Below are 23,337 nucleotides of genomic sequence, written 5' to 3'. Positions count from 1 at the left end.
GCCGTGAGCTGTGGTGTAGGTCGCAGATGCGCCTTGGATCTGGTGTGGCTGTGGCTGTGGCCAGCAGCTGTAGCTCCGATTAGACCCCTAGCCTGGGAACCTCCATATGCCACGGGTGTGGCCCTAAAAAGCAAAAATAAATAAATAACTATTCTAAGGTCCTTGTAACATATTGTAAAAACTAATGGGAAAAAAAAAAAAAAAGGAGTTCCCATCATGGTTCAGTGGTTAGCAAACCCAACTAGTATCCACGAGGACTCAGGTTCGCTCCCTGGCTTTGCTCAGGGGTTGAGGATCCAGTGTTGCCGGGAGTTGTGGTGTAGGTCACAGACTCGGCTCCAGCGTGGCTGTGGCTGTGATGTAGGCCTGCAGCTATAGCTCCGATTTGACCGCTAGCCTGGGAACCTCCATATGCTGCAGGTGTGGCCCTAAAAAACAAACAAACAAAAAACACTAATAAGCGTGGGACGTATGATGTAATATCTAAGACAGCCCTTCTCACCATGTTTAGTAAGAGAATCACATCCTAAAGCCCAAGACAGGGATTTTCAAACTTCTGCTCATGGGCCAAATCCAGCCTGCTGCCTGTTTTAGGAAATAGCATTTTATTAAAACATAGCTATGCTTGTTAGTTTACATATTATTGTCTGTAGCTGCTTTCCTGATAAAACACCAGAGTTCAGTAGTTGCAGCAGATGTAATATGGCCCGCAAAGCTCAAAATATTTACTCTCCGGCCCTTAATAGAAAAAGTTTGCCAACTCATGTGCTAAAGTATCTTTTGTATGTAATAAATTAATCTCTTTGCCTCTAGCATGGCACTAGCTATGTGTCCCCCGCGGAAGAATTGAAAAAGAGTCACTCTGGGGTTCCCGTCGTGGTGCAGCAGAAACAAATCCGATTAGGAACCATGAGGTCGCGGGTTCAATCCCTGGCCTCGTTCAGTGGGTTAAGGATCCGGCTTTGCCATGAGCTGTAGTGTAGGTCGCAGACGTGGCTCGGATCTGGCATTGCTGTGGCTGTTGCGTAGGTCAGCAGCTGTAGCTCCAATTCGACCCCTAGCCTGGGAACCTTCACATGCCTCGGGTGCGGCCCTAAAAAGCAAAAAAGAAAAAAAAAGGAAAAAAAGAAAAATAGTTACTCAGATTATTTTCTTTAAGACACAATTCTCTCATGGAACTTTAGTTGGAAAAAGCTGTTCCAGGGTAATCAGTAAAAGGATAGAAAGAGAATGTATAGCTACCAAGCTAATAGAGAATGAGAGGGGAAGAAAAAAAACACTAATCCAAAAGAAGACAAGGAGAGGAAAAAGTATAAAATGAGTAGCAAAATGGCCAATTAAGTGATATCAGACAAAATAGACTTTAAGGCAAGACACATCTCTAGAAATGAAAAAGGAAATTTCATAATGAAAAATGAGTTAATCCACCAGGAAATTTGTGTACAATAACATAACTTCAAAATATAAAAAGCAAAAAAAAAAATCAACAGAATCAAAAGGAGAAATAGATAAATTTATTATCATTATTTCTTCTGTTAGACCCAAATTAGAAAGAGTTGGACATTTGCCTAACGTGTTATAAATTCTCAGACCAATTTTCCATATCATACCCTAAAAGCCGTCTCTCACTATTATTATACAGAATAACCTCACAGAATTTCTGCTTTTCATCCTAGAAACTTAGCGCTCTGCTGAGGTTTGTAGTTCTTACTTTCCAGAGTTCTTGTGGTTCAGTGGGTTAAGGACCCATCCTTGTCTCCATGAGGATGTGGGTTTGATCCCACAATACTGTATATTAAAGAGTAATGAAAAACTACAGTACCCAGAAAAGGGCTGGTCTATCAAGGAGTCAGTTACTTTAGGAGTGACGGTTTGGGTCATCCTGTCATTTCAAGAACCCTGACAATCTGAGGTTCTCATTAAGGACAAATGAAACATGAGGTGGAAAGTGGAAAAAGAAAGTCACGGACCCCTTCCATAACCTCATGACCAGGTGCAGAAATGAGCATTGTAGTAATAGCATGTGTTTGCTTTGCTTTGTTATGTGTTTGCTTTTTCTTCTTTCTCTGGTTTTATATGCAAATTGTTGGGAGTTCATTTGACTGTTTAGTCTTTAGAGAACGGAATATTTCCTAGGACTCTACTGAATTTAAAAAGACTAATACAGCCAGTGATGGATACAGTGCTCTTAGGACTGTGGCTCCTCATTTCCGGGCGAAGATGAAAACATCTGCATTTACAGGAAGATAGTCTCCTGCTGTTAAGTGGAAACAGGGTTGTTTTGATGCTTTATGTAAATTCAGATATGTGTAGAGGGTGTATTTGAGGCCAGGAGCCAAAGGGATGCTATTAATTTGTCCGTCATCTCTTAATCTTTGTAAATCTAATTCCATCTCTCCCTGGCTTGTGATACTAGAGCTAGGCACTGTGAACACGTCCCTTTGCTCGTTGCCACGTTAGTCTCTGCACAGAGGGCGCTGGAGAGACCACGGAAGGAGGAAGTGAGGGACAGAGAGGGCTTCCCTTGCCGCTTCCCGTCTGCATTCTCTGGCACGGCAGCCGGCGGGTCGGCATCCGAGTCCTGGTGGTTCTCACCTCAGGGGCACTTAGGAGCAGCTTTGGTCTACACACACCTTTGGGGAAGATAATGCAGCCCCCAGAGGGCCCTCATATGGGCCATCTTCCACCTCTGCTGGTGTCTGCAGCCACACCTCCTCCAGGCCAGTGGAGGGTCCTCTTCTAAATTCTTAGCCCCTTCCTCATGTATACACCTTCGGCCTAGAGGTAGTAAATTACTGCTCTCTGCATTTGCTTCTTCTGAACCCCTTAAAGACCCTTTTTTGCCCCTCTTAAAAATTAAGCAACCTTTTCTAGTTAACAGTTCTTTCTACTAAATCTACCCTGTTCAAACCACTGGCGTGGTTTCTTTTTTATTTTTTATTTTTATTTTTTTTTTTGAGCTAATGTATGATTCTTCATTTTTATTTATTTATTTATTTTTAAATTTTTTTATTTTCCCACTGTACAGCAAGGGGGTCAGGTTATCCTTACATGTATACATTACAATTACATTTTTTCCCCCACCCTTTCTTCTGTTGCAACATGAGTATCTAGACAAAGTTCTCAATGCTATTCAGCAGGATCTCCTTGTAAATCTATTCTAAGTTGTGTCTGGTAAGCCCAAGCTCCCGATCCCTCCCACTCCCTCCCCCTCCCATCAGGCAGCCACAAGTCTCTTCTCCAAGTCCATGATTTTCTTTTCTGAGAAGATGATCATTTGTGCTGGATATTAGATTCCACTTATAAGTGATATCATATGGTATTTGTCTTTGTCTTTCTGGCTCATTTCACTCAGTATGAGGTTCTCTAGCTCCATCCATGTTGCTGCAAATGGCATTATGTCATTCTTTTTTATGGCTGAGTAGTATTCCATTGTGTATATACACCACCTCTTCCGAATCCAATCCTCTGTCGATGGACATTTGGGTTGTTTCCATGTCTTGGCTATTGTGAATAGTGCTGCAATGAACATGCGGGTGCACGTGTCTCTTTTAAGTAGAGTTTTGTCCGGATAGATGCCCAAGAGTGGGATTGCGGGGTCATATGGAAGTTCTATGTATAGATTTCTAAGGTATCTCCAAACGGTTCTCCATAGTGGCTGTACCAGTTTACATTCCCACCAACAGTGTAGGAGGGTTCCCTTTTCTCCACACCCCCTCCAGCACTTGTTATTTGTGGGTTTATTAATGATGGCCATTCTGACTGGTGTGAGGTGATATCTCATGGTAGTTTTGATTTGCATTTCTCTTATAACCAGCGATGTTGAGCATTTTTTCATGTGTTTGTTGGCCATCTGGTGTGGTTTCTGACACTAAGACTCACTAATATGAGCAGTCGTCTCTAACGCTACCTTCTAGGTCCCTGCCCGTTAAATAAGACAGGTGTGTTAGATTTATTTTGCTGAATAACAAATTACCACAAACTTAGGTGTTTAAAGACCAGTGTTAGTTTATGGTTCTTGAGATAAGAAGTCTGGCATGGCATGCTGGGGTCTCTGCTCGGGGTCTTGCAGGGCTGAATTCAAGGTATCATCCAAGCTCAGTTCTCCTTGGAGGCTCTGGGAGGAAATCTGCTTCCAGGCTCATTCTGGTTGACAGAATTCAGTTCCTTTTGCTTGTAGGACTGAGGTTCTTGTTTCCTTGCTGGCTGTCAGTGGGGTTGCTCTCCAGGCCACCGTGTTCCTAGCCATGTACCTTCCATCTTCACACTAGCTGCTGTGTGTTGAATCCTTCTCATACTTTGAACCTCTGACTTTCTCTGTTTCCGACCTTTAAACCTGGATTCAAAAGGTTCCTGTGATGAGGTGGGGCCCCCTTGGATAGTCTCCCTCTCTGAAGATCAGTTGATTGGGGGTTGTAATTACATCTGCAGAGTTCCTTCACAGCAGTGCCTAGGTTGGTGCTTGACTGAATATCTGGGAGAAGGTATGTGGACACCAGCGGCTTGTGTACAGGGGGAGTATCTCCGAATTCTGCCTACCACAATGTGAAATAGAAATGAGAGTTGAAAAGGTGAAAAAAAGATTGCTGTTTACAGATTGTATACTCAGAAACCTAAGGTAGTCCACTGAAAGATTCTTTGGTATAATATAGATAAATCAGTGATCTGATTAGGTACCTATCATCAGTAACCATTTAAGTAGTACATAGCATATTTGATCTTAAACATAATAACAGTAAAGTATCATAAAATATCTAGAAATGAGCTTACTATGCTAGGAAATAGATATAAAGAAAAAGATTGTTTCACTGAAAGAGGAAAGAGATAACATTGAGAGATTTTCTTTTTCATTTGTTCTTTTTTTTTTGTCTTTTGTCTTTTTAGGGCCGCACCCAAGGCATATGGAGGTTCCCAGGCTGGGGGTTGAATCGGAGCTACAGCTGCCGGCCTACACCACAGCCACAGCCACACGGGATCCAAGCTGTATCCTCGACCTACACTACAGCTCATTGCAACACCGGATCCATAACCCACTGAGCAAAACCAGGGATCGAACCTGTGTCCTTATGGATACTAGTCGGGTTCATTAACCACTGAGCCACCATGGGAACTCCTAAGAGATTTTTTTCAAATAAAAAATTAAATCCTATAGAGCTTTCATTTCAGTTCATTTGTAGGTTTAAAACAATTCTGACTTTTAAAAACTACATATTTTTCTTTTGAAACATGACAAAATGGTTGTAAATTTCATCTGGAAAGATAAAAGTATAGTTAAATACTTTTTAAAAAGAGAATAATGAGGAAAACCAAAATTTAATGAAACTGGAATAATTAAAATAGCGTGGTCCTGGCAGATGCACACAAAATTTTTTTTTTTTTTGGGTCTTTTTGCTATTTCTTGGGCCGCTCCTGCGGCATATGGAGGTTCCCCGGCTAGGGGTCGAATCGGAGCTGTAGCTGCCAGCCTGTGCCAGAGCCACGTCTGCAACCTACACCACAGCTCATGGCAACGCTGGAACCTTGACCCACTGAGCAAGGCCAGCGATCAAACCCGCAACCTCATGGTTCCTAGTCGGATTCGTTAACCACTGCGCCACGACGGGAACTCCCCGCACACAATTATTAATGGAGCAGAATGGTCTTCAGGCCCATCTGTTATTTGTGACTTTGATAGATGAAGAGTCAGAGTCACAAATGAGCTGGGAAAGGAAGGATAGTTCACCCAGGCACTTTGTTAGCAACTTGATTGGAAAGAATGCAAGGTAAATCCTAGTGTCTATCACACACCTAAAATAAAGCATCATATGTATAAAACAAAAAATTTACAAAATAAAAATAGCACATTTGGGGAATGTTTCTGCACTAAAAATCTTGGAGTTCCCACCATGGCGCAACAGGATGGGCAGCTTTCTCTGCAGCTCCAAGATGCAGGTTCCATCCCCGGCCCGGCACAGTGGTTAAAGGATCCAGTGTTGCTGCAGCTGTGTTGTCACAACTGTGACTCAGATCTGATCCCTGGCCTGAGAGCTCCATATGCCATGGGGCAGCCAAAAAAGAAAAAAAAAAAAGATGCAAGCATCATTTCAGGAGAAGAGAGAGGGTGCTTCAATCAAAAATTATGGATTTAATAAAGTGTTTTCTAATAAAATTAAAATTTTGTGAAAACTCTTTGTGGGATTTTTATGGAAATTTAAAACTGTCAAAAATAATTAAAAGACAAGCTAAAAATGAGAGAAATGTTTACAGCAATATAAAAGTTTAATCCATTTAATATATATAAATTCTTACAAATTAATAAAGAAAAAGCCCATCAAGAACCCAGGGGAGGGAGTTCCAGCTATGGCACAGGGGGTTAAGGATCCTGTGTTGCCACAGCCCGGGAACTTCCATATGCTGTGAGCGCAGCTGGGAAGTGGGGGGATGGACCCAATGGAAAGACTAGAAGATATAAACGGTTAATTTACAGAAAACAAAATACATTCTCGTTAACAAATATGGGGAAGTATGTCCATTAATAATCAGAGAATTGTAAATTAAGGCCAGTGAGATACTTTTTCTTTTTTTTCCTTTTTTTTTTTTTAAAGCCACACCCACAGCATGCAGAAGTTCCTGGGCCAGGGATCAAACCCGTGCCACAGCAGTGACAGTACCGGGTCCCCAGCTCACTGCGCCATCAGGGGACTCCAGTGAGATACTTTTCTATTTGATTAGCAAAGATTAAAAATTATAGTACTCAGGAGTTCCTGTTGTGGTGCAGGAGAAATGAATCTGACTAGGAATCACGAAGATGTGGGTTCCGATCCCTGGCCTCACTCAGTGGGTTAAGCATCCAGTGTTGCCGTGAGCTGTGGTATAGGTCGCAGACGTGGCTCGGATCCTGCGTTGCTGTGGCTGTGGCTGTGGTATAGGTCAGCAGCTGTAGCTCTGATTCGACTGGGAACCTAAATATGCTGTAGGTGTGCCCCTAAAAAGCAAAAAAGAAAAATTATGGTCCATCTACACAATGAAAATATTATATTGTCATTAAAAATTATGTGTGTATGTATATATGTATTTTTTTTTTGGTCTGCACCCATAGCATGCAAAAGTTGCCTGGGCCAGGGATCAAATCTGGGCCACGGCAGTGACAATGCCAGCCCCATAACCTACTGAGCCACCAGGGAACTCCTAAAAATTATACTTGTGAAGGATGCTTAGTGTGAGAATACCTTGTTATAAATACCCTGTTATAAAAAGCAGAATATAAAATTTTATATAAAGAATTATTTCAATCATAACCTTTTTTTAAAAAAAGTTTAGAAAATTCCTTGAACTGAATTGAGTGTTATTGAAAGTATAAATTAAGACTGTGGTCAGCTGTACACCAGTGTCACTGTGCTAATGAGCAATATTTACCAGCTCTTTACTCTTTTTTTGCATCTTCTTCTCAACATCTGAATTTCCATGTCTGCCCATTTGTGAATCTGTTCTCACAGTAGGTTACTCCTGTACCTTAATGATTCCCTGGTTAAAAGCACACAGCTCCTTCCTTGCTTATTTATTTAGTTAGTTAGTTGCATTTTAGGGCCACACCCATGGCATATGGAGGTTCCCAGACTAGGGGATGAATTGGAGCTACAGCTGCTGGCCTACATCACAGCCACAGCAATGCCGGATCCTTAACGCACTGAGCAAGGCCAAGGATCGAACCCACAAACTCAGGATTACTAGTCAGATTTGTTTCTGCTGCACCACAACAGGAACTCCTGTCTGAGCATATTTAGAGTCCAAAAGGGTTTGGTTATATAATTAGCCTCTTTTCCACTAGGTGCTACTGTCTTTTTCAGACTGTGGAGACCTTTTCAGTATGATCTGAAACTACGCAATTGCCTTTTCAGCATTGGATGTCATTTGTTGGTTGCTGAATGTTTAAAACTCTTTTTGGTACACATACCTACAGATAACTTACAGGGGAATGGGGAAGATAACAAGTTTTGAGGACACTCTTTGTACTTTCACCTGAGGGATGCAAGGCTGTATTGATTTTAAGTATAAGAGCCACATTCTGAACCATCTCCAGTTTCAAGGAGTTGTGTGTTTATTACAGTTTTCTAAATGGTAGAGAAGCCAGGGGCCAGAACATTGTCTGGCACATAGTAAATAGTGTGGGCTTAGGGGTGCTAGTCCTCCACACAGCCAGAAACCTGCATGTAACTTTACAGTCGGCCTCGGATGCAACCAGCCCCGCATTATGTATTGCTGGAGTATGTATTTGTTGAAAAAACGCACATATAAGTGGACCTGCACAGTTCAAACCCATGTTGTTCAAGGGTCAGCTGTATATATCAAAGGAAAAGGAATGATTGCCACTTCATGGAAATGTCTGTAACCAGAATCCGTCAGTGTGGAGACCTCGGTGTATCTCCATTTCTTGAAATTTGTGTCAGCAATGGTTCTCAACAGGAAAGTACCAACGCCTTTGAAGTGGGCATTTAGAAATATGGTGATGGGTTTAGGGCTGTGGCATGATTGGGGCCAGGCACAATGGCAGTTGGTGGGTGGGAGCCTAGGATCGTAGGTGTTCCAAAGCCCCTGGACCAGAGCCATGCAATAAAACCTGGTGCTGCATCCTTCAGGACTTTTGGATATCCCTCTGGCTGTTTAGGCAGGTGAAAAACTTGTTTATTCTCGCGCAGAATCTATTTTACAGGCATACACAGTTTTTCATGCCCTTGTGATATATACTGACTATCCCAGAAAAGTAACTTACATTTAGGATTATACTTTGTCTGGAACTTTCTCAGGAGTTACTCATCATTTGGAGATCTCGTCTCTGATGTCAGTGCCATTCATGGAATTAGAGTTGCGATGCCACTTTTATTTTCTTCACAGCACTTAGCACAAACCACAGTTACCTTGTTTCTTTTCTTTTTTATGTATTTATTTTTTTGTTCGCTCACTAAACGGTAAGCTCCTTGATAATAGGGAGCTTATGTGTCTTGTTCATTATATCCTTATACCTAAAATGGAGTCTAGCATATTGTGGCCAGTTATTAATAAATAATTGATGGATAAATGGTGGGTGTTTGAATGTCTCATCCTCCTGAGCCTGACCTTTAAATGCTGATGTTCCTTGGCCCTCTTTTCTGTTCACTCTCACCGCTTCCCTTCTCAGCCAGGCTTTGGCATCTGCATCAACACCTCCCTAGATTCTTCTCCAGCCTGAATCTTTCCTCTAAACCCAGAAGTATATATCTAGCTGCCAGCTCCCTTTCCAGTTTAATGCTCAAGCATCTCAAACTCAGTGTGTCCTTCTCCAGCGTTTATCCCGAGCGATGCCGTGATATTGAGTCACACTGGTAAGAAACCCAGGGGTCGTTCTCGATGCCTCCCTCTCCCTTAGGCCCATGTTAATCACTACCTTCTATTAACTTTATCTCCTAATTTCTAAACCCTGCTTTCTAACCTCTATCCTGCTGCTCCTCAAATCGAAACGACCAAGCCTAAACTCGTAGGCTGATGGCAGAGCCTTTGGTTTCCGGTTGTCCACGCATCTCCTCTTACAGTCCATTCTCCACATGGTGGCTAGCGTGATCTCGTAAAAACATAAATGTGATTGTTATTCTCTTGCTGAAAATTCTTCAGTAGCTTCTCACTGCTCTGAGGCTAAGGCCAACAACTTCAACCCTAACCCACAGCTATCCCACCAGACTTGTTGTGGCCATTTCTTCATTGTGCCCATGCTTTAGGCTCACTTTAGGCATCTTGTTGTTTTCAAGCGCGCCCTAGTTCTTCCCACCGTAAAGCTTCCAACCGTGCTGTTCCCCTGCCAGTTCAACTCGTTATCCTTCAGAGCTTAGCTCACCTTCGCAGGAGACCTCCCACACTCTCCGGACAAGGTCTGTGCCTTACCCTCTCCTTTGCTCTCACAGTGCCCTGTACTCCTTAGCAAATTGTAATTAATTTGGTAGGAAAGTAGCTGTCTGACTTTCCTATAGAATTGAGTTTTTTAAGTGTAGGTATGGCTTCAATATATTTATATTATCATCATAAAGAATGACCTAATATCAACTATAATAATTTGTTTTCTAAAATTTGTTTTTTATCCAATAATTTCATAGGGTAGATCAGCTTGATTTGTTATTTCAGGGGCATACTGTATTTCATTTTTCTAAGAAACACATTTTTCCCAATGTTAATTTTATTTATTTATTTATTTATTTATTTATGCCTTTTTTGCCTTTTCTAGGGCTGCATCTGCAGCATATGGAGGTTCCCAGGCTAGGGGTCTAATCAGAGCTGTAGCTGCCAGCCTACAACAGAGCCACAACAACGCAGCATCCGAGCCACATCTGCTACCTACACCACAGCTCATGGCAATGCCAGATCCTTAACCCACTGACTGAGGCCAAGAATAGAACCTGCGTCCTTTTGGGTACTAGTCAGATTCGTTTCCACTGAGCCACGATGGGAACTCTTGAGAGTTAAAACTTTTTAATGATAATTTTTCAGATAGGTTTTCTTCCTTATCATTTCTGCAATATGAGTTTTTGCATTTCACATTTTTAATGTGAAATATTAACATTCTTTTTACACCTGTGGTTTTTTCCTGCACAGATATAATTGGTCACATAATGTATTTCCTCCCCTAGGTTTCATTATAGAAAATGTTTAGGCAGGCATTTGAGGCCTTTATCAGCTTATGACTCCAGCACGTGTGCTTGAAGCCTTCTTTCCTGCTACCCACATACAAACCCTGGCTTCACAGATGTTTCTGGATCATCAGGGACTGGGTGAATGGTGGGATCATCTCTTTTTATATTTGACTTTTCCCTTGTGCAGACTGTCATAAAGCTATTTCTGCCCAGGTCTTGTGCACTCGCCTCCTCTCCCAAATTAGAATCCAACTTTGAGCACAAGTTAGTTTAGTGGCTCCCAAAATCGAAATCAAGTCTTAGAGTTCACAGTCCTTTTAGTTCACAAAATTGCAACATTTTTAATAGAAAGTTACCCTGGAGATGACCTGCAGTCCAGCTCTCATTGATGGCCTCCCCAGGTGTCCGTTCCATCACTTCAGGGACTGGCCTGCAGTTCTGTGGTGCCAGACTTTGGCCTTTCTTCTTCATAGCCACAAATGAGAGCCTTTTCTAAACTAGCTCAGAGGTACCTGTGGAAATATTATGGAGTCAAACAAAAAATACTGGGCAAGTGACATTAGGCAAATTCAGGCAAACAGAGTCCCTTTCCCACCTATCCAGTTTCATACTTCAGTTCTATGTGTTATTAATTAAACTTAACTTAGAGTTTTATAGTTGTCTTTTTTTTTTTTTGTCTTTTTGCTATTTCTTGGGCCGCTCCCATGGCATATGGAGGTTCCCAGGCTAGGGGTCTAATTGGAGCTGTAGTCTCCGGCCTACACCAGGGCCACAGCAACGCTGGATCCGAGCCGCATCTGCAACCTACACCACAGCTCAGGGCAACGCCGGATCCTTAACCCACTGAGCAAGGGCAGGGACCGAACCCGCAACCTCATGGTTCCTAGTCGGATTCGTTAACCATTGTGCCACGACGGGAACTCCCCAGTTGTTGTCATTTATTTGTTATTGAGGCCCATCTGTGAATTTTACTTATTTATTGGTGTGGCAGTATTTTAAGTCTCCAGTGTATTGTCAGGATTGAAATGAGCTCTAATTTAAGGATTCTTCTATCAATCAGGAGAGAGAAACCAAACAGTAATGTGAACAGGGAAGTTTAATACAAAAATTGGCTAACTCTGTCAGGGCTTTGGAGTAATGAGGGATTTGCTAGTCGGAGGTAAAGAAAGCTTTAAAGCTTCAAATTTTGTAGGAATAGGAGTTCCCGCCGTGGCGCAGTGGTTAACGAATCCGACTAGGAACCATGAGGTTGCGGGTTCGGTCCCTGGCCTTGCTCAGTGGGTTAAGGATCCGGCGTTGCCGTGAGCTGTGGAGTCGGTTGCAGATGCGGCTCGGATCCCGCGTTGCTGTGGCTCTGGCGTAGGCCGGTGGCTACAGCTCCGATTGGACCCTTAGCCTGGGAACCTCCATATGCCGCGGGAGCGGCCCAAAGAAATAGCAAAAAGACAAAAAAAAAAATTTGTAGGAATAGCAGGTATAAGGGGTAGCCCCCAGAACTGAGATAAGACACCCCACGAGAGCCCCCTGGCTGAGGTCCACACCTCTGGAGAGGATACAGCCATGGCTCAAGGGATGGCAGAAAAGGCCCTGAGCGTGGGTATGGGGTGGAGGTCCCTGAGAAGGTCCTCCCCCGGGGGGAGGGGGGATTATAGAGGCGCCGGGAGCAGAGCCCTCCTTTCCCGCTGCGTGTCTCTAGCACCCTCTATTGAATACACGGTAACACAGCGCCGGCTGGCAAAGGAAGATGTTTAAAGGTCCCAGGTTTCGGAGTGTGGAGCCGAGAGGCAATAAATCAATAGCCCGCACCATTCCCTGCCTCTCAATTCCTCAGTAGTTTGAAGTAGACACTTTGGGGTAAAGCATGCTTATCATTGGTTACACAGTACATATTTTAAAATGTTCTCACAATGAAATCCTTATTATTTTTAATAACCACTTTGTCCTACTGTACAGTACAGGAAACTATATCCAATCTCTTGGGATAGACCATGATGGAAAAAATATTTTTAAAAGAATATATATATTCAAATATATATGTATATGTACACATATATGAGACAGAGTTACTTTGCTCTACAGAAATTGGCACAGCATTATAAATCAAGTATAATTTAATAATAATAATAAATTCTTGGAGTTCCCGTCATGGCACAGTGGTTAACGAATCTGACTAGTGTCCATGAGGACGAAGGTTCGATCCCTGGCCTTGCTCAGTGGGTTAAGGATACAGCATTGCTACGAGCTGTGGTGTAGGTCGCAGACGCAGCTTGGATCCCTTGTTGCTGTGGCTCTGGCGTAGGCCAGCAGCGACATCTCTGATTCGACCCCTAGCCTGGGAATCTCCACATGCCATGGGAGTGGCCCTAGAAAAGGCAAAAAGACCAAATAATAATAATAATAATAAATCCTATAGCTTGCATACTAGACTGTGCCAACAAGGACTACTGTATCTGAGAGATTGGTTGGAGATTTGCTTCTCTTTAAACATATTTAAAGTATGTGTTCAAGTTTATTATATAAATTGACTCTGAAATGGAGCAACAGTAAAAACTACAGTGTCATTTTCTGACTTAATTTGAGGCTACTTTAGACTTAGAAATGAAATAAAGAAAACATTTTCACAAAATGTTACCTATAACTTCTATACTTGTAATTTACATGTAATGTAGTATTACCAAAGCAGTTTGGGTTTTTTGGGGGAGGAGTTTGTTTTGTGTGTTTTCGGCCAGGCGCTTGTAACTGACATGTAATATAGTAATAATACTAAAGCAGGTTTGTTTTGTTTTTTGGCCATACCTATGACATGCAGAAGTTCCAGGGCCAGGGATCAAACCTGAGCCACAGCAGTGATAACACCAAGTCCTTAACTGTTAGGCCACCAGGGAACTCCTATAGCAATTTTTATAGTAGTTAAAAATGTTTACATGGGAGTTCCTGTCATGGCGCAGTGGAAACAAATTCAACTAGGAACCATGAGGTTGTGGGTTCGATCTCTGGCCTCGCTCAGTGGGTTAAGGATTGGGCGTTGCTGTGGCTGTGGTGTAGGCTGGCAGCTCCGATTCAACCCCTAGACTGTGAACCTCCATATGCCATGGATGCAGTCCTAAAAAAAAAAAAAAGTTTACTGAACATGATTAGTTTGAGACAAGTCGTAATCAAATAGTGCTAAATCCAGTTAGCACTTACTTGGTAAGGTACTAAGTGGTTAGTACTTAGTTACTCCTACTTAGTAAGGTCTAATTTAAATAAATAGATTGTTGAGAAACTGTCCTTATCAGGATTCTTTGATTATAAGCAACAGAAAATGACTATGTACAAATTAAGGGGGGAGGGAAAGAGGGGCTTTTGGAATGATGTGAAGGAAAAGCTGAAAAGCCAGGCCCAGCAGCCTGCAAAATCTAGGCAGCAAGAGCTAATCCCCATGCAAGCACATTCACTGAGGTGAATCTGCTCCCGCCGTTTGCCAGTAGACTCAAGATCTGCTTTCCAAGGAGTGTCTCCACTGGCCTGGTAGGACCAGGAAGGGGCAAGGCCCTAGGTACCAGCCCACAGAAATGCCTCATTCCTGGGTTCAAGGCTTAACTCTCATCCCATTGCTTAGCTTCTCGCCCATGGCTTCAGCTTTATTTTCAGGCCCTCTGGGGGAGACCTTCAGCTTGACCATTGGTCCTATGAAGTGCACATGCAGAGTCATCCTGAATCTAAGCACTGTGGCCTAGAAAATGCAATTTTTAATTTTTTTTTTAAAGTGAAGACTTGTGTATTTAGAATTAGCCAGCTGGACTCAGTTTAGACGATCCCAGTTTTGTAAGCAGCATGCAAAGCATCATAGTCAGGAGCCAGTGGAATATATGCCTTCTTCTCTCCATCAGGCCTGATGGAGTGCTGACCTTAGCCACATCAGTGTCACAGAGCTTCTTCACAGCCTGTTGAATCTGGTGCTTGTCGGCCTTGACTTCCACAGCGAACACAAGCGTGTCGTGTTCTGTCTTCTTCATGGCTGGCTCAGTGGGGAGGGAACGTGATGATGGCACAGTGGTCAAGCTTGTTTCTCTTCAGGGCGCTCTTTCAAGGATATGCGGACTGCCTCCCGAGCCGCAGTGTTTTGGGCCATCGGAAGGTGGGTGACATCCGGAGGGATCTTCTTTTTTTGTGGCTGCGGATGCCTTTCAACACTGCTTCCTTGGCCTTCAAAGCCTTTGCTTTGGCTTCAGTTTGCAGGGGGCGGGGGCTTCCTTCCTCACCTTCGGCGCCATCTTTGTGAAAAGGCTGCAGTGATTTGTAATTGGCCAGACACACCTCTGGAGCCACTGCCCTGAAGGTCAGAGAGAGGAGGAACTGATCCTCCAGGGAACTGGGGTACAGTTACCAAAGGGAGGAGTGAAGGGAGCTGAGAGTCAACAGTAGAGAGGGAGGTCTTCACCTTTGTTGTTCAGAGAAAGCCTGCCCAATGAAGGACGTCTTTTGCTCTGTGATGAAAAGCCAATGGAAGAAGATAACAGAATGCAGGAAAGTGTGGGCGGAGCAGGGAAATGGATCTGTCTCTGCCCGAGGTTAGACAGCAAGCAGCGCAACCTGTGTTTATCAGGTGAGAAGCAAAAGCACTGCTAAGAAGTGCCCCAGAGAAGTCCTGGGGCTGAAGTCTTGTATTAGCACTAAAATGAAAATACTGTCAGTTCTTTTGGAATGCCTTGAGGCCAGCTGATTTTGCAGGCCTCTCCTCTGCTCTCTGGCGATTCCCCATCCTTCCGAATGAAGGTTCCTGCGGTCAGCTTCCTGGTACACTGGTCCTTCGGGAGAGGAAAATCTTTAACTCAGTTCCTCCCAACTCCTTCCATGTCCCCTCCTCCACTGAACTGAACCTTCATCTCCCGCTTGACATTCCTATAATTTTTCTTTTTCTGGAGTGTCATATAAATGGAATTATACAGCATATATCCTTTTGTCATATATTAAGGTGCTTGTCCTTAATGTATAGCACGTCTGGGTATGGTTTTGTTTGGGTTTATTCTGAACCTTCATCTCTGGCTCAGGGCCAGCGAGGGGTGGGGGTGCACGACGAGAGGATTCAGCCTCCTCCAGAATCTCCACCCCCCACCACAGATCAGTATTGTTTTGCTTTTGCTTTTTTATTTTTGCTGGGCCTTTTTCCCCCACTTTGTGAAAAGTTTGCATACAGTGCAGTTTACTCTCTGGTGTACACTTATGTAAGTTTCATAGTATATATATAATATTTATAGACACATATAACTACCATCACATTAAGCTTCAGGACAGTTCTGTCATCCTCCAAAAAAGTTCCCTTGCTCTGCCCCTTTGCAGTCAGCATCTCCCTCCAGCCCCAGCCACAGGCTATTACTGCTTGACATTCCTATAATTTTTCTTTTTCTGGAGTGTCATATAAATGGAATTATACAGCATATATCCTTTTGTCATATATTAAGGTGCTTGTCCTTAATATATAGCACGTCTGGGTATGGTTTTGTTTGGGTTTATTCTTTTTAGAGTTCACAGAGCTTTTGAATCTATAAATTCATCTATGTCAGCAAATTTGGGGAGTTTCCCACTATTTTTTTCAGATTGTTTTTCTTCGCCAATCTCTTTGTCCCCTTCTCCTGGAACCCCAGGGACATTATGAGACTCTGCATTTTTGAAAGTCTTCCTTCTGTCCTTCGAATTGGATCATTTCTTTTGCTGTATTAAGTTCACAGACTCTTTCCTCTCATATCCGTTCTTTCATTGTGCCCATCTAATGAAGTTTTTAATTCAGATCTTTTATGTTTCAGTTGTGAAATTTCCATTTGGTTCTCTTTTTATAGTTTCTATGTGTCTGCTCTAAACACCTACACTCCCATTCGTTTCAAGAGCATTTACCTTCATTTGCCTCCGGGAACATAGTTAGGATAACTGCTTTAAAGTCTTTGACAGATACTCTAAACTCCTCAAGGAAAACCTATGCAGAATGCTCTTCCACGAAATCACAGCAAGATCTTTTTGGATCCACCTCCTAGAGTAATGAAAATAAAACCAAAAGTAAACAAATGAGACCTAATTAAACTTAAAAACTGATACAGCAGAGGAAATTATTAAAAAAAAAAGACAACCCACAGACTGTGAGAAAATCTTTACAAACAAAGCAACCAGCAAGGGATTAATCTCCAAAATATACAAACATCTTATTCAGCTTTATATAAAAAAAAAAACCCAAACAACCCAATCAAAAAATGGGCAGACGTTCTAAATAGACATTTCTCCAAAGACAGACAGATGGCCAAAAAGCACATGAAAGATGTTCATTATCACTAATTATTAGAGAAATGCGAATCAAAACTACTGTGAGCTGTCACCTCACACCAGTCTTGATGGCCGTCATCAAAAATTCCACAAACAGTAAACGCTGGAGAGGGTGTGGAGAAAAAGCAAAGGGGACCTTCTTACACTCTTGGTGGGAACATAAATTTGTAAAACCACTATGGAAAACAGTACAGAGTTTCCTTAAAAACTAAATATGGGAGTTCCCATCGTGGCGCAGTGGTTAACGAATCCGACTAGGAACCATGAGGTTGTGGGTTCGGTCCCTGCCCTTGCTCAGTGGGTTAAGGATCCGGCGTTGCCGTGAGCTGTGGTGTAGGTTGCAGACGCAGCTCGGATCCCGCATTGCTGTGGCTCTGGTGTAGGCCGGCGGCTACAGTTCCGATTGGATCCCTAGCCTGGGAACCTCCATGTGCCACGGGAGCGGCCCAAGAAGTGGCAAAAAGACAAAAAAAAAAAGATGGAAAAAAAAAAGCAACCCTAAATATGGAACTACTATGTGATGCAGCAGTCCCACTCTTGGGCATATACATAGAGAAAAGCATAATTCGAAAAGATACATGCACCCCAGTGTTCACTGCAGCACTATTTACAGTAGCCAGGACATGGCAGCAACCTAAATGTCCATGACAGAGGAATGGATAAGGAAGATGTGGTACTTCTATACAGTGGAATATTAACCATAAAAAAGAATGAAATAATGTCATTTGCTGCAACACGGATGAACCTAAAGATGACTGTATTAAGTGAAGTAAGTCAGACAGAGAAAGACAATGCCCTATGATATCACTTGTATGTGGAATTTTAAAAAGGGTACAAGTGGACTTATTTATAAAACAGAAACAAACTCACGGACTTTGAAAAGGAAGGTATGGTTGCCAGAGGGGCAGGATGGGGTGGGGGTGGGGGACTGGGGGTTTGGGGAATGGCAGAGTCTTACTCTGGTGTATGGAATGGATGATCAGCGGGGACCTGCTGTATCGCACAGGGAAATCAACCCAGTGCTCTCTGATAACCTGTGTGGGGATGGATTTGTGTGTGTGTGTGGCTGAATCACCGCTCTGCAGCAGAAATGAACAGCCTTGTAAGTCAGCCATACTTCAGTCAAATTAAATGTCAAAGTCTTCGATAATGGCAACACCTAGGTCATCTGGGAGTTGGCATCCCGTCTTTTGGGATGACAGCCTGGCCACACTTTTCCTGATCCTTGGTATGAAGGGTAATTTTGGATTTTATCCTGGATGTTCTGCATGTGCTGTACAGACTTTGAGTCCTATTAAACTCCCCAAGAGCATGTTGGTTTTGTTGTTTTCTGTTTTAGCAGGCAGCGAGCCCAGTCAGTTACAGACCACAAAGCCCGTCCTGCCTTCTGTGGGCAGTTGTTCCAGAGTCATTCAGTTTCCCAAGCCGCCTCTGTGCTGTGCTGCTTTGGGCCTGGCCCATTCGTGTGCCATCCAGGGGTTAATCTGAGGCTGGGGGGGACAGGGGAGGGTAGTTGGAGTTGTAGGTCAGCTTACAAAGCCTCTGCTCTGCCAGGTCTGCCCCACACGTGTGTGACTTGAAGGTGAGCCCAGAATTGGGGGGTCTCCAGCTAACTCCTCTTGGGGCTCCGCACACTGTCTGGCTCATGAGAGCTCATTTTCCTAGTTCTGTTTAAAAAGGTGGGGTTCTCTTGGTTTTAGCTGCTTATGCCACCAAGGTAACAGCAACAGCACCGTTCTGTGACGGGGCCCACCCCCAGTCACAACAACAACAAAACAACAACAATCTGAGAGAGAGAGAGAGAGAGAGAGAGAGAGAGAGAGAGAAGGGGAAGTGAGAAACTCCCCACCCTCTTCCTAATCTGCCTGCTTTTGTTTACTCTTCATAGTTTGTGTTTTTGTATTTATATTGCGCCTCAGCCAGGTTTTTGTTGTAATCCATGGCGGAAAGAGGCTGTAGTGAGCTTAACTCCATCTTGGCCGGCCACCGAAGTCTTAAATCATGACCTGTATTAATTTTCTGTGCTGTGTAACAAATTGCCACAAGCTTAAAGCAATACACATTTTATTATTTCACAGTTTCTGTGGGTCTAGAGGCTAGACATGGCTTAGCCAGGCCCCCTGCAAACGGCAGTCAAGGCCAGGACTGGGTTTTCATTGGGGGGTTGGGGGGCTTAACCAGAGAAAGGTAGGCTTCCAGACTCACTCAGGCTGTTGCCATAATTCATTTCCTTGCAACAGAAGGATTCATGGCAGCTGTTTCTTCAGTGTTCACACCTGGAAGGGCAACAAAAGCCGGTCTGCCAAATAGATCTTACAAACTAGTCAAGGGAGCAGCATCCCATCATCTTTGCCATATTCCCCTGCACTCTCTCTCCCGAGGAGGGCATTACACAAAGTGTGAACACCAGGAGACCTTAGGGTCTCTGTAACCACATCATCCTTTGATCTTCAAATAACACTCTTCCTCCCACCCTCTGCTCCTGTTTGTCAGAGCCCTGGTTCCCTTTTCCGCCCCATGCCTTAGTGTCATGCTGAATGACTGCATGGTTCTGTCACGCAGGCCATCTCATACTTGAGCCTACAGGTTCTTGACCTTCTGTGCTAGTAACCTTTAATTTAGAACCCAGGTCTATGACTCGGAATCCCAAGTATAAGCTCTCCACTACATTATACTGTTTTATTTCCATAGTCTATCAAGTATTAAGGATAACCCAAGCCTTACCACCACTTTCTTGTTAGATTCTGCACCCCTCGAGATCTAAAACTGTTTTTGTCTTATCCTTTTGCTCCTGCCCACGAGGGTCTATCCTATAGGTAACAGGTATTCAGATACATGCTGAAAAATTCAGAGTTGTAACCTCTGTGACAACTGCACAGGATACCACTTCCTTCCCCTTACCTTTTTTTTTTTTTTTCTTTTTGTCTGGTAACATTTAACCAGGCCTTCCTAACCTAAACATTGCCAAGAAATTCTAATCGAATTAGCCAAACGTTGTAAATGATGGCTTTTAACATACACAGTTAATTTTTTTTCTTTCTTTCTTTTTAGGGCCGCACCTAAGGCATATGGAGGTTCCCAGGCTAGGGGTCGAATCCAAGCTACAGCTGCCAGCCTATGCCACAGCCACAGCAATGCAGGATCCAAGCCGCATCTACGACCTACACCACAGCTCATGGCAGCGCTGGATCCTTAACCCACAGACTGAGGCCAGGGATTGAACCCGCAGTCCTCAGGGTTACTAGTCATGTTTGTTACCATTGCGCCATAACCGGAACTCCACAGTGAATATTTTAAGGACGTAACATTGGAATCAACCAGTCTAACTTCACAGCATAAGCTGTGATGTGTCCTGTAGGTGAAACTAACCTAGTGAAACCGAGTTACAGTTTCTGGTGACTAAACCTCACAGGCAGAAACAAGCCCACCCTCTTTTTTAAAAATCCCATTGTTTTGCAAAAAAGAAGTAATCCACCAACAAAAGACTGGAAATTTGGAAGACTTTATACCGGGAGTGCTTTTGCATAGGGTGGCTCCGTCTCCTGTCGTAACTCAATCTTTGACACCCACGTTTCTCCAGGAAATGTGCAGTTTAATTAGGAGTAGGAGATGATCGTACCAGGGAGGCTCCACTACTTCCCGACCTTCCTTTAGCTGCTTCCGAGGGGTGAGTGTGGCTTCCTTCTCCACAGTGATTGCTGTGACTGCTGAACAACTTGAGAATAAAAGAAATGTGCATCTTGAAAATCCAGATTATTATAAATATTTTCTTCCCAATAAGACTCAGCATAGTGGAGTTCCCGTCATGGCTCAGTGGTTAACAAATCCGACTAGGAACCAAGAGGTTGCGGGTTCGATCCCTGGCCTCGCTCAGTGGGTGAAGGATCTGGCGTTGCTCTGAGCTGTGGTGTAGGTCACAAGACACAGCTTGGACCCCCAATTGCTGTAGCTGTGGTGTAGGCCTGCGGCTACAGCTCCGATTAGACCCCTAGCCTGGGAACCTCCATATGCTGAGGGAGCGGCCCCAGAAAAGACAAAAAAAAAAAGAAAAAGACTCAGCATACTAGGGACCCGTTGTAGTATGTCTTGCCACACAAGTATAGGTGGTTTTTGTCCACCCTGGCCCTTCCAGCTTGCACTGGGTCCCACAGGTGAGCCCCACAGTAGATTTCTCCTCACCTACTTGCCACTAATAGCAGTAATCAAAGCAAGGCTGTTTTCCTTAGCGGGAGCTGGAGAGGCTAGAGCTGGGTTATTTGCGGCAGTAATAAACTGGAAAGGAAGTGATTGTGTGTGAGTAGAGGAATGGCTGGGTGTATTATGTAGCCATTGGAAGTAATAAAGTAGCTCTCAGGTGGGAGGGAGCTGAGGAGAGACCCACATGCTGAATGAGAAAAGCAAGAGGCAGAAAAGTTTGTATAACATGATCCCTGTGTTACAAAACCATCATCATATAAAATCCTTTGTAAAAATGCATAGGTCGGGGGGTTCCTGGGTGTGGCTCAGTAGAAACGAATCTGACCTGCATACACGAGGATGAAATCCCTGGCCTCGCTCAGTGGGTTAAGGATCTGCCATTGCCGTGAGCTGTGGTGTAGATGGCAGGTGTGGCTCAGATCCTGCGTTGCTGTAGTGTAGGCCGGCAGCTGTGGCTGATTCGACCTGTGGCCTGGGAAGGTGCGGCCCCCAAAAAGCACCCCCCCAAATTAAATAATTAGTTAATTTAAAAAATATATAGGTGGGTATGTGTCCGTATGATGACATGAGCATGGATAAGGGAGGCAGGAAAGGGGGTGGCTCTGGTTACTGGGGGGAGCTGGGGGAGAGTGGGCCTCTGGGGTGGATGTGGAGGGAGGGAAAGCAGATGCCAAGCAAATGAGAACAAAACACATTATATTGGGAAAACGCCAAGACCAGCTCAGCAGGATGGGGCCGAAGAACAGGTGCTGTGGAACTTAAGGAAAAAAGTTAACATAAAACAAGACACGGAGACATTTATCTTAAGTATAGGTGGGAACGGGGGACTCAAGGTCTCAGGGACCAAGAGCCCTGCCGCAAGAAACCACACTGCTTTTATTGTGCTCTTTAGATGAGATCAAGTGAGGAGTGGCTATGGGTGGATGATAAAGGGTTTGTTTACTATTATGTAAGTTCTTTTACTATTTTAAAAGCCACTTAGCTGGTGAAAGGTTAAGTAAGCTCTTACTCTAACCTCTAGGCACATAACAGTTCTTAAGCTTAAGTCATTTACCAGCACTGTGACTGTTTTTCAAGCAGGAAGATGGGATAAAGTAAAGAAGGACAAGATGGAGTTTTCAGAGAAACATGTCTTGTGACAAGAAAAGTGTATATGGTTACTTTTACACGTGTATATAAAACCATATGTATTTAAATGACTTTTTTTAAGTTGCAATTAAAATTAAGGAGTTCCCGTTGTGGCTCAGCAGTAACGAACTCAACTAGTATCCATGAAAATGACAGTTCAACCGCTGGTCCCACTCAGTGGGTTGCGGATCTGCCTTTGGCCTTGAGCTGTGGTTGGTGTTGGTTGCAGACACGGCTCAGATCTGGCGTTGCTGTGGCTGTGGTGAAGGCCAGCAGCTGCAGCTCCCATTTGATCTCTAGCCTGGGAACTTCTCTATGCCTCCGGTACAGCCCTAAAAAGAAAAAAAAAAAAACTAAGTTAAAATTTAAAAAAATTCTCCCAACCTGGCCATGCCTCTTCTTTATTCTTCTTGCGACTTGACTGGTAAGTCTGTTTCACAACTTCTCCACAAAGGAAAAAAGTGTTTATAATCTCACTGGCCTCAAAGAGTAGATAGAAATTTATTAAGTATTACTTGGTCATTTCAGAAAATAAAGTTTCACTTGGAAAGAAATTATACTTAGAGAAGATTTTTTTCCAGTTATGTTGGATTTCAGCTGAGATTACGGACCAGAAATTGGTGCCATAAGTGTCTGAATGATGACTGGCTTTTCTTGGTGCCACAGAGACCGAAGACAGTCCTGCCGCCGAGGAGCTAACAGCCCAGAGGGCAGCAGAGTTCATTAAAAGAGGGATGTAAGGTCCCCCAGCAGTGATAGAAAGATAACATAAGCAGACGGTGTCGCCCAAGCGGACTGAAATGTTCATCATTCACGCTCTCTTCGCACTTTCTGCATATCCCTGTTGTGATATAGTGATCATTTGACGCAATTTTAAATTAATTTTTATTATAGTTGATTTACAGTGTTGTGTCAATTTCTGCTGCGCAGCAAAGTGACCCAGCTATATACATCCATATTGTTCTTTTTGACGCATTATTTATATGAATATCCTTAAAAGCATATCTGCTCTGCCTTGTTCACTGGTATAACCCCAGAGCACTTACAATGCCATTGTTCTCTGTGCCCCTGGCGCACACCACGG

The 23,337-nt window shown here is 43.5% G+C and overlaps 1 pseudogene; it reads right to left on the bottom strand.

The window, feature by feature from the left end:
* Positions 1–14,423: 14,423 nt before the first annotated feature.
* On the bottom strand, positions 14,424–14,890 carry LOC125114720 (60S ribosomal protein L23a-like; annotated as a pseudogene).
* Positions 14,891–23,337: the final 8,447 nt, after the last annotated feature.

The sequence above is a fragment of the Phacochoerus africanus genome, chromosome 14, assembly GCF_016906955.1.
Source record: "Phacochoerus africanus isolate WHEZ1 chromosome 14, ROS_Pafr_v1, whole genome shotgun sequence".
Lineage (NCBI taxonomy): Eukaryota > Metazoa > Chordata > Mammalia > Artiodactyla > Suidae > Phacochoerus > Phacochoerus africanus.
Note: the sequence above shows the minus strand (reverse complement) of the source record. Positions and strands in the feature narration are given on the sequence as shown.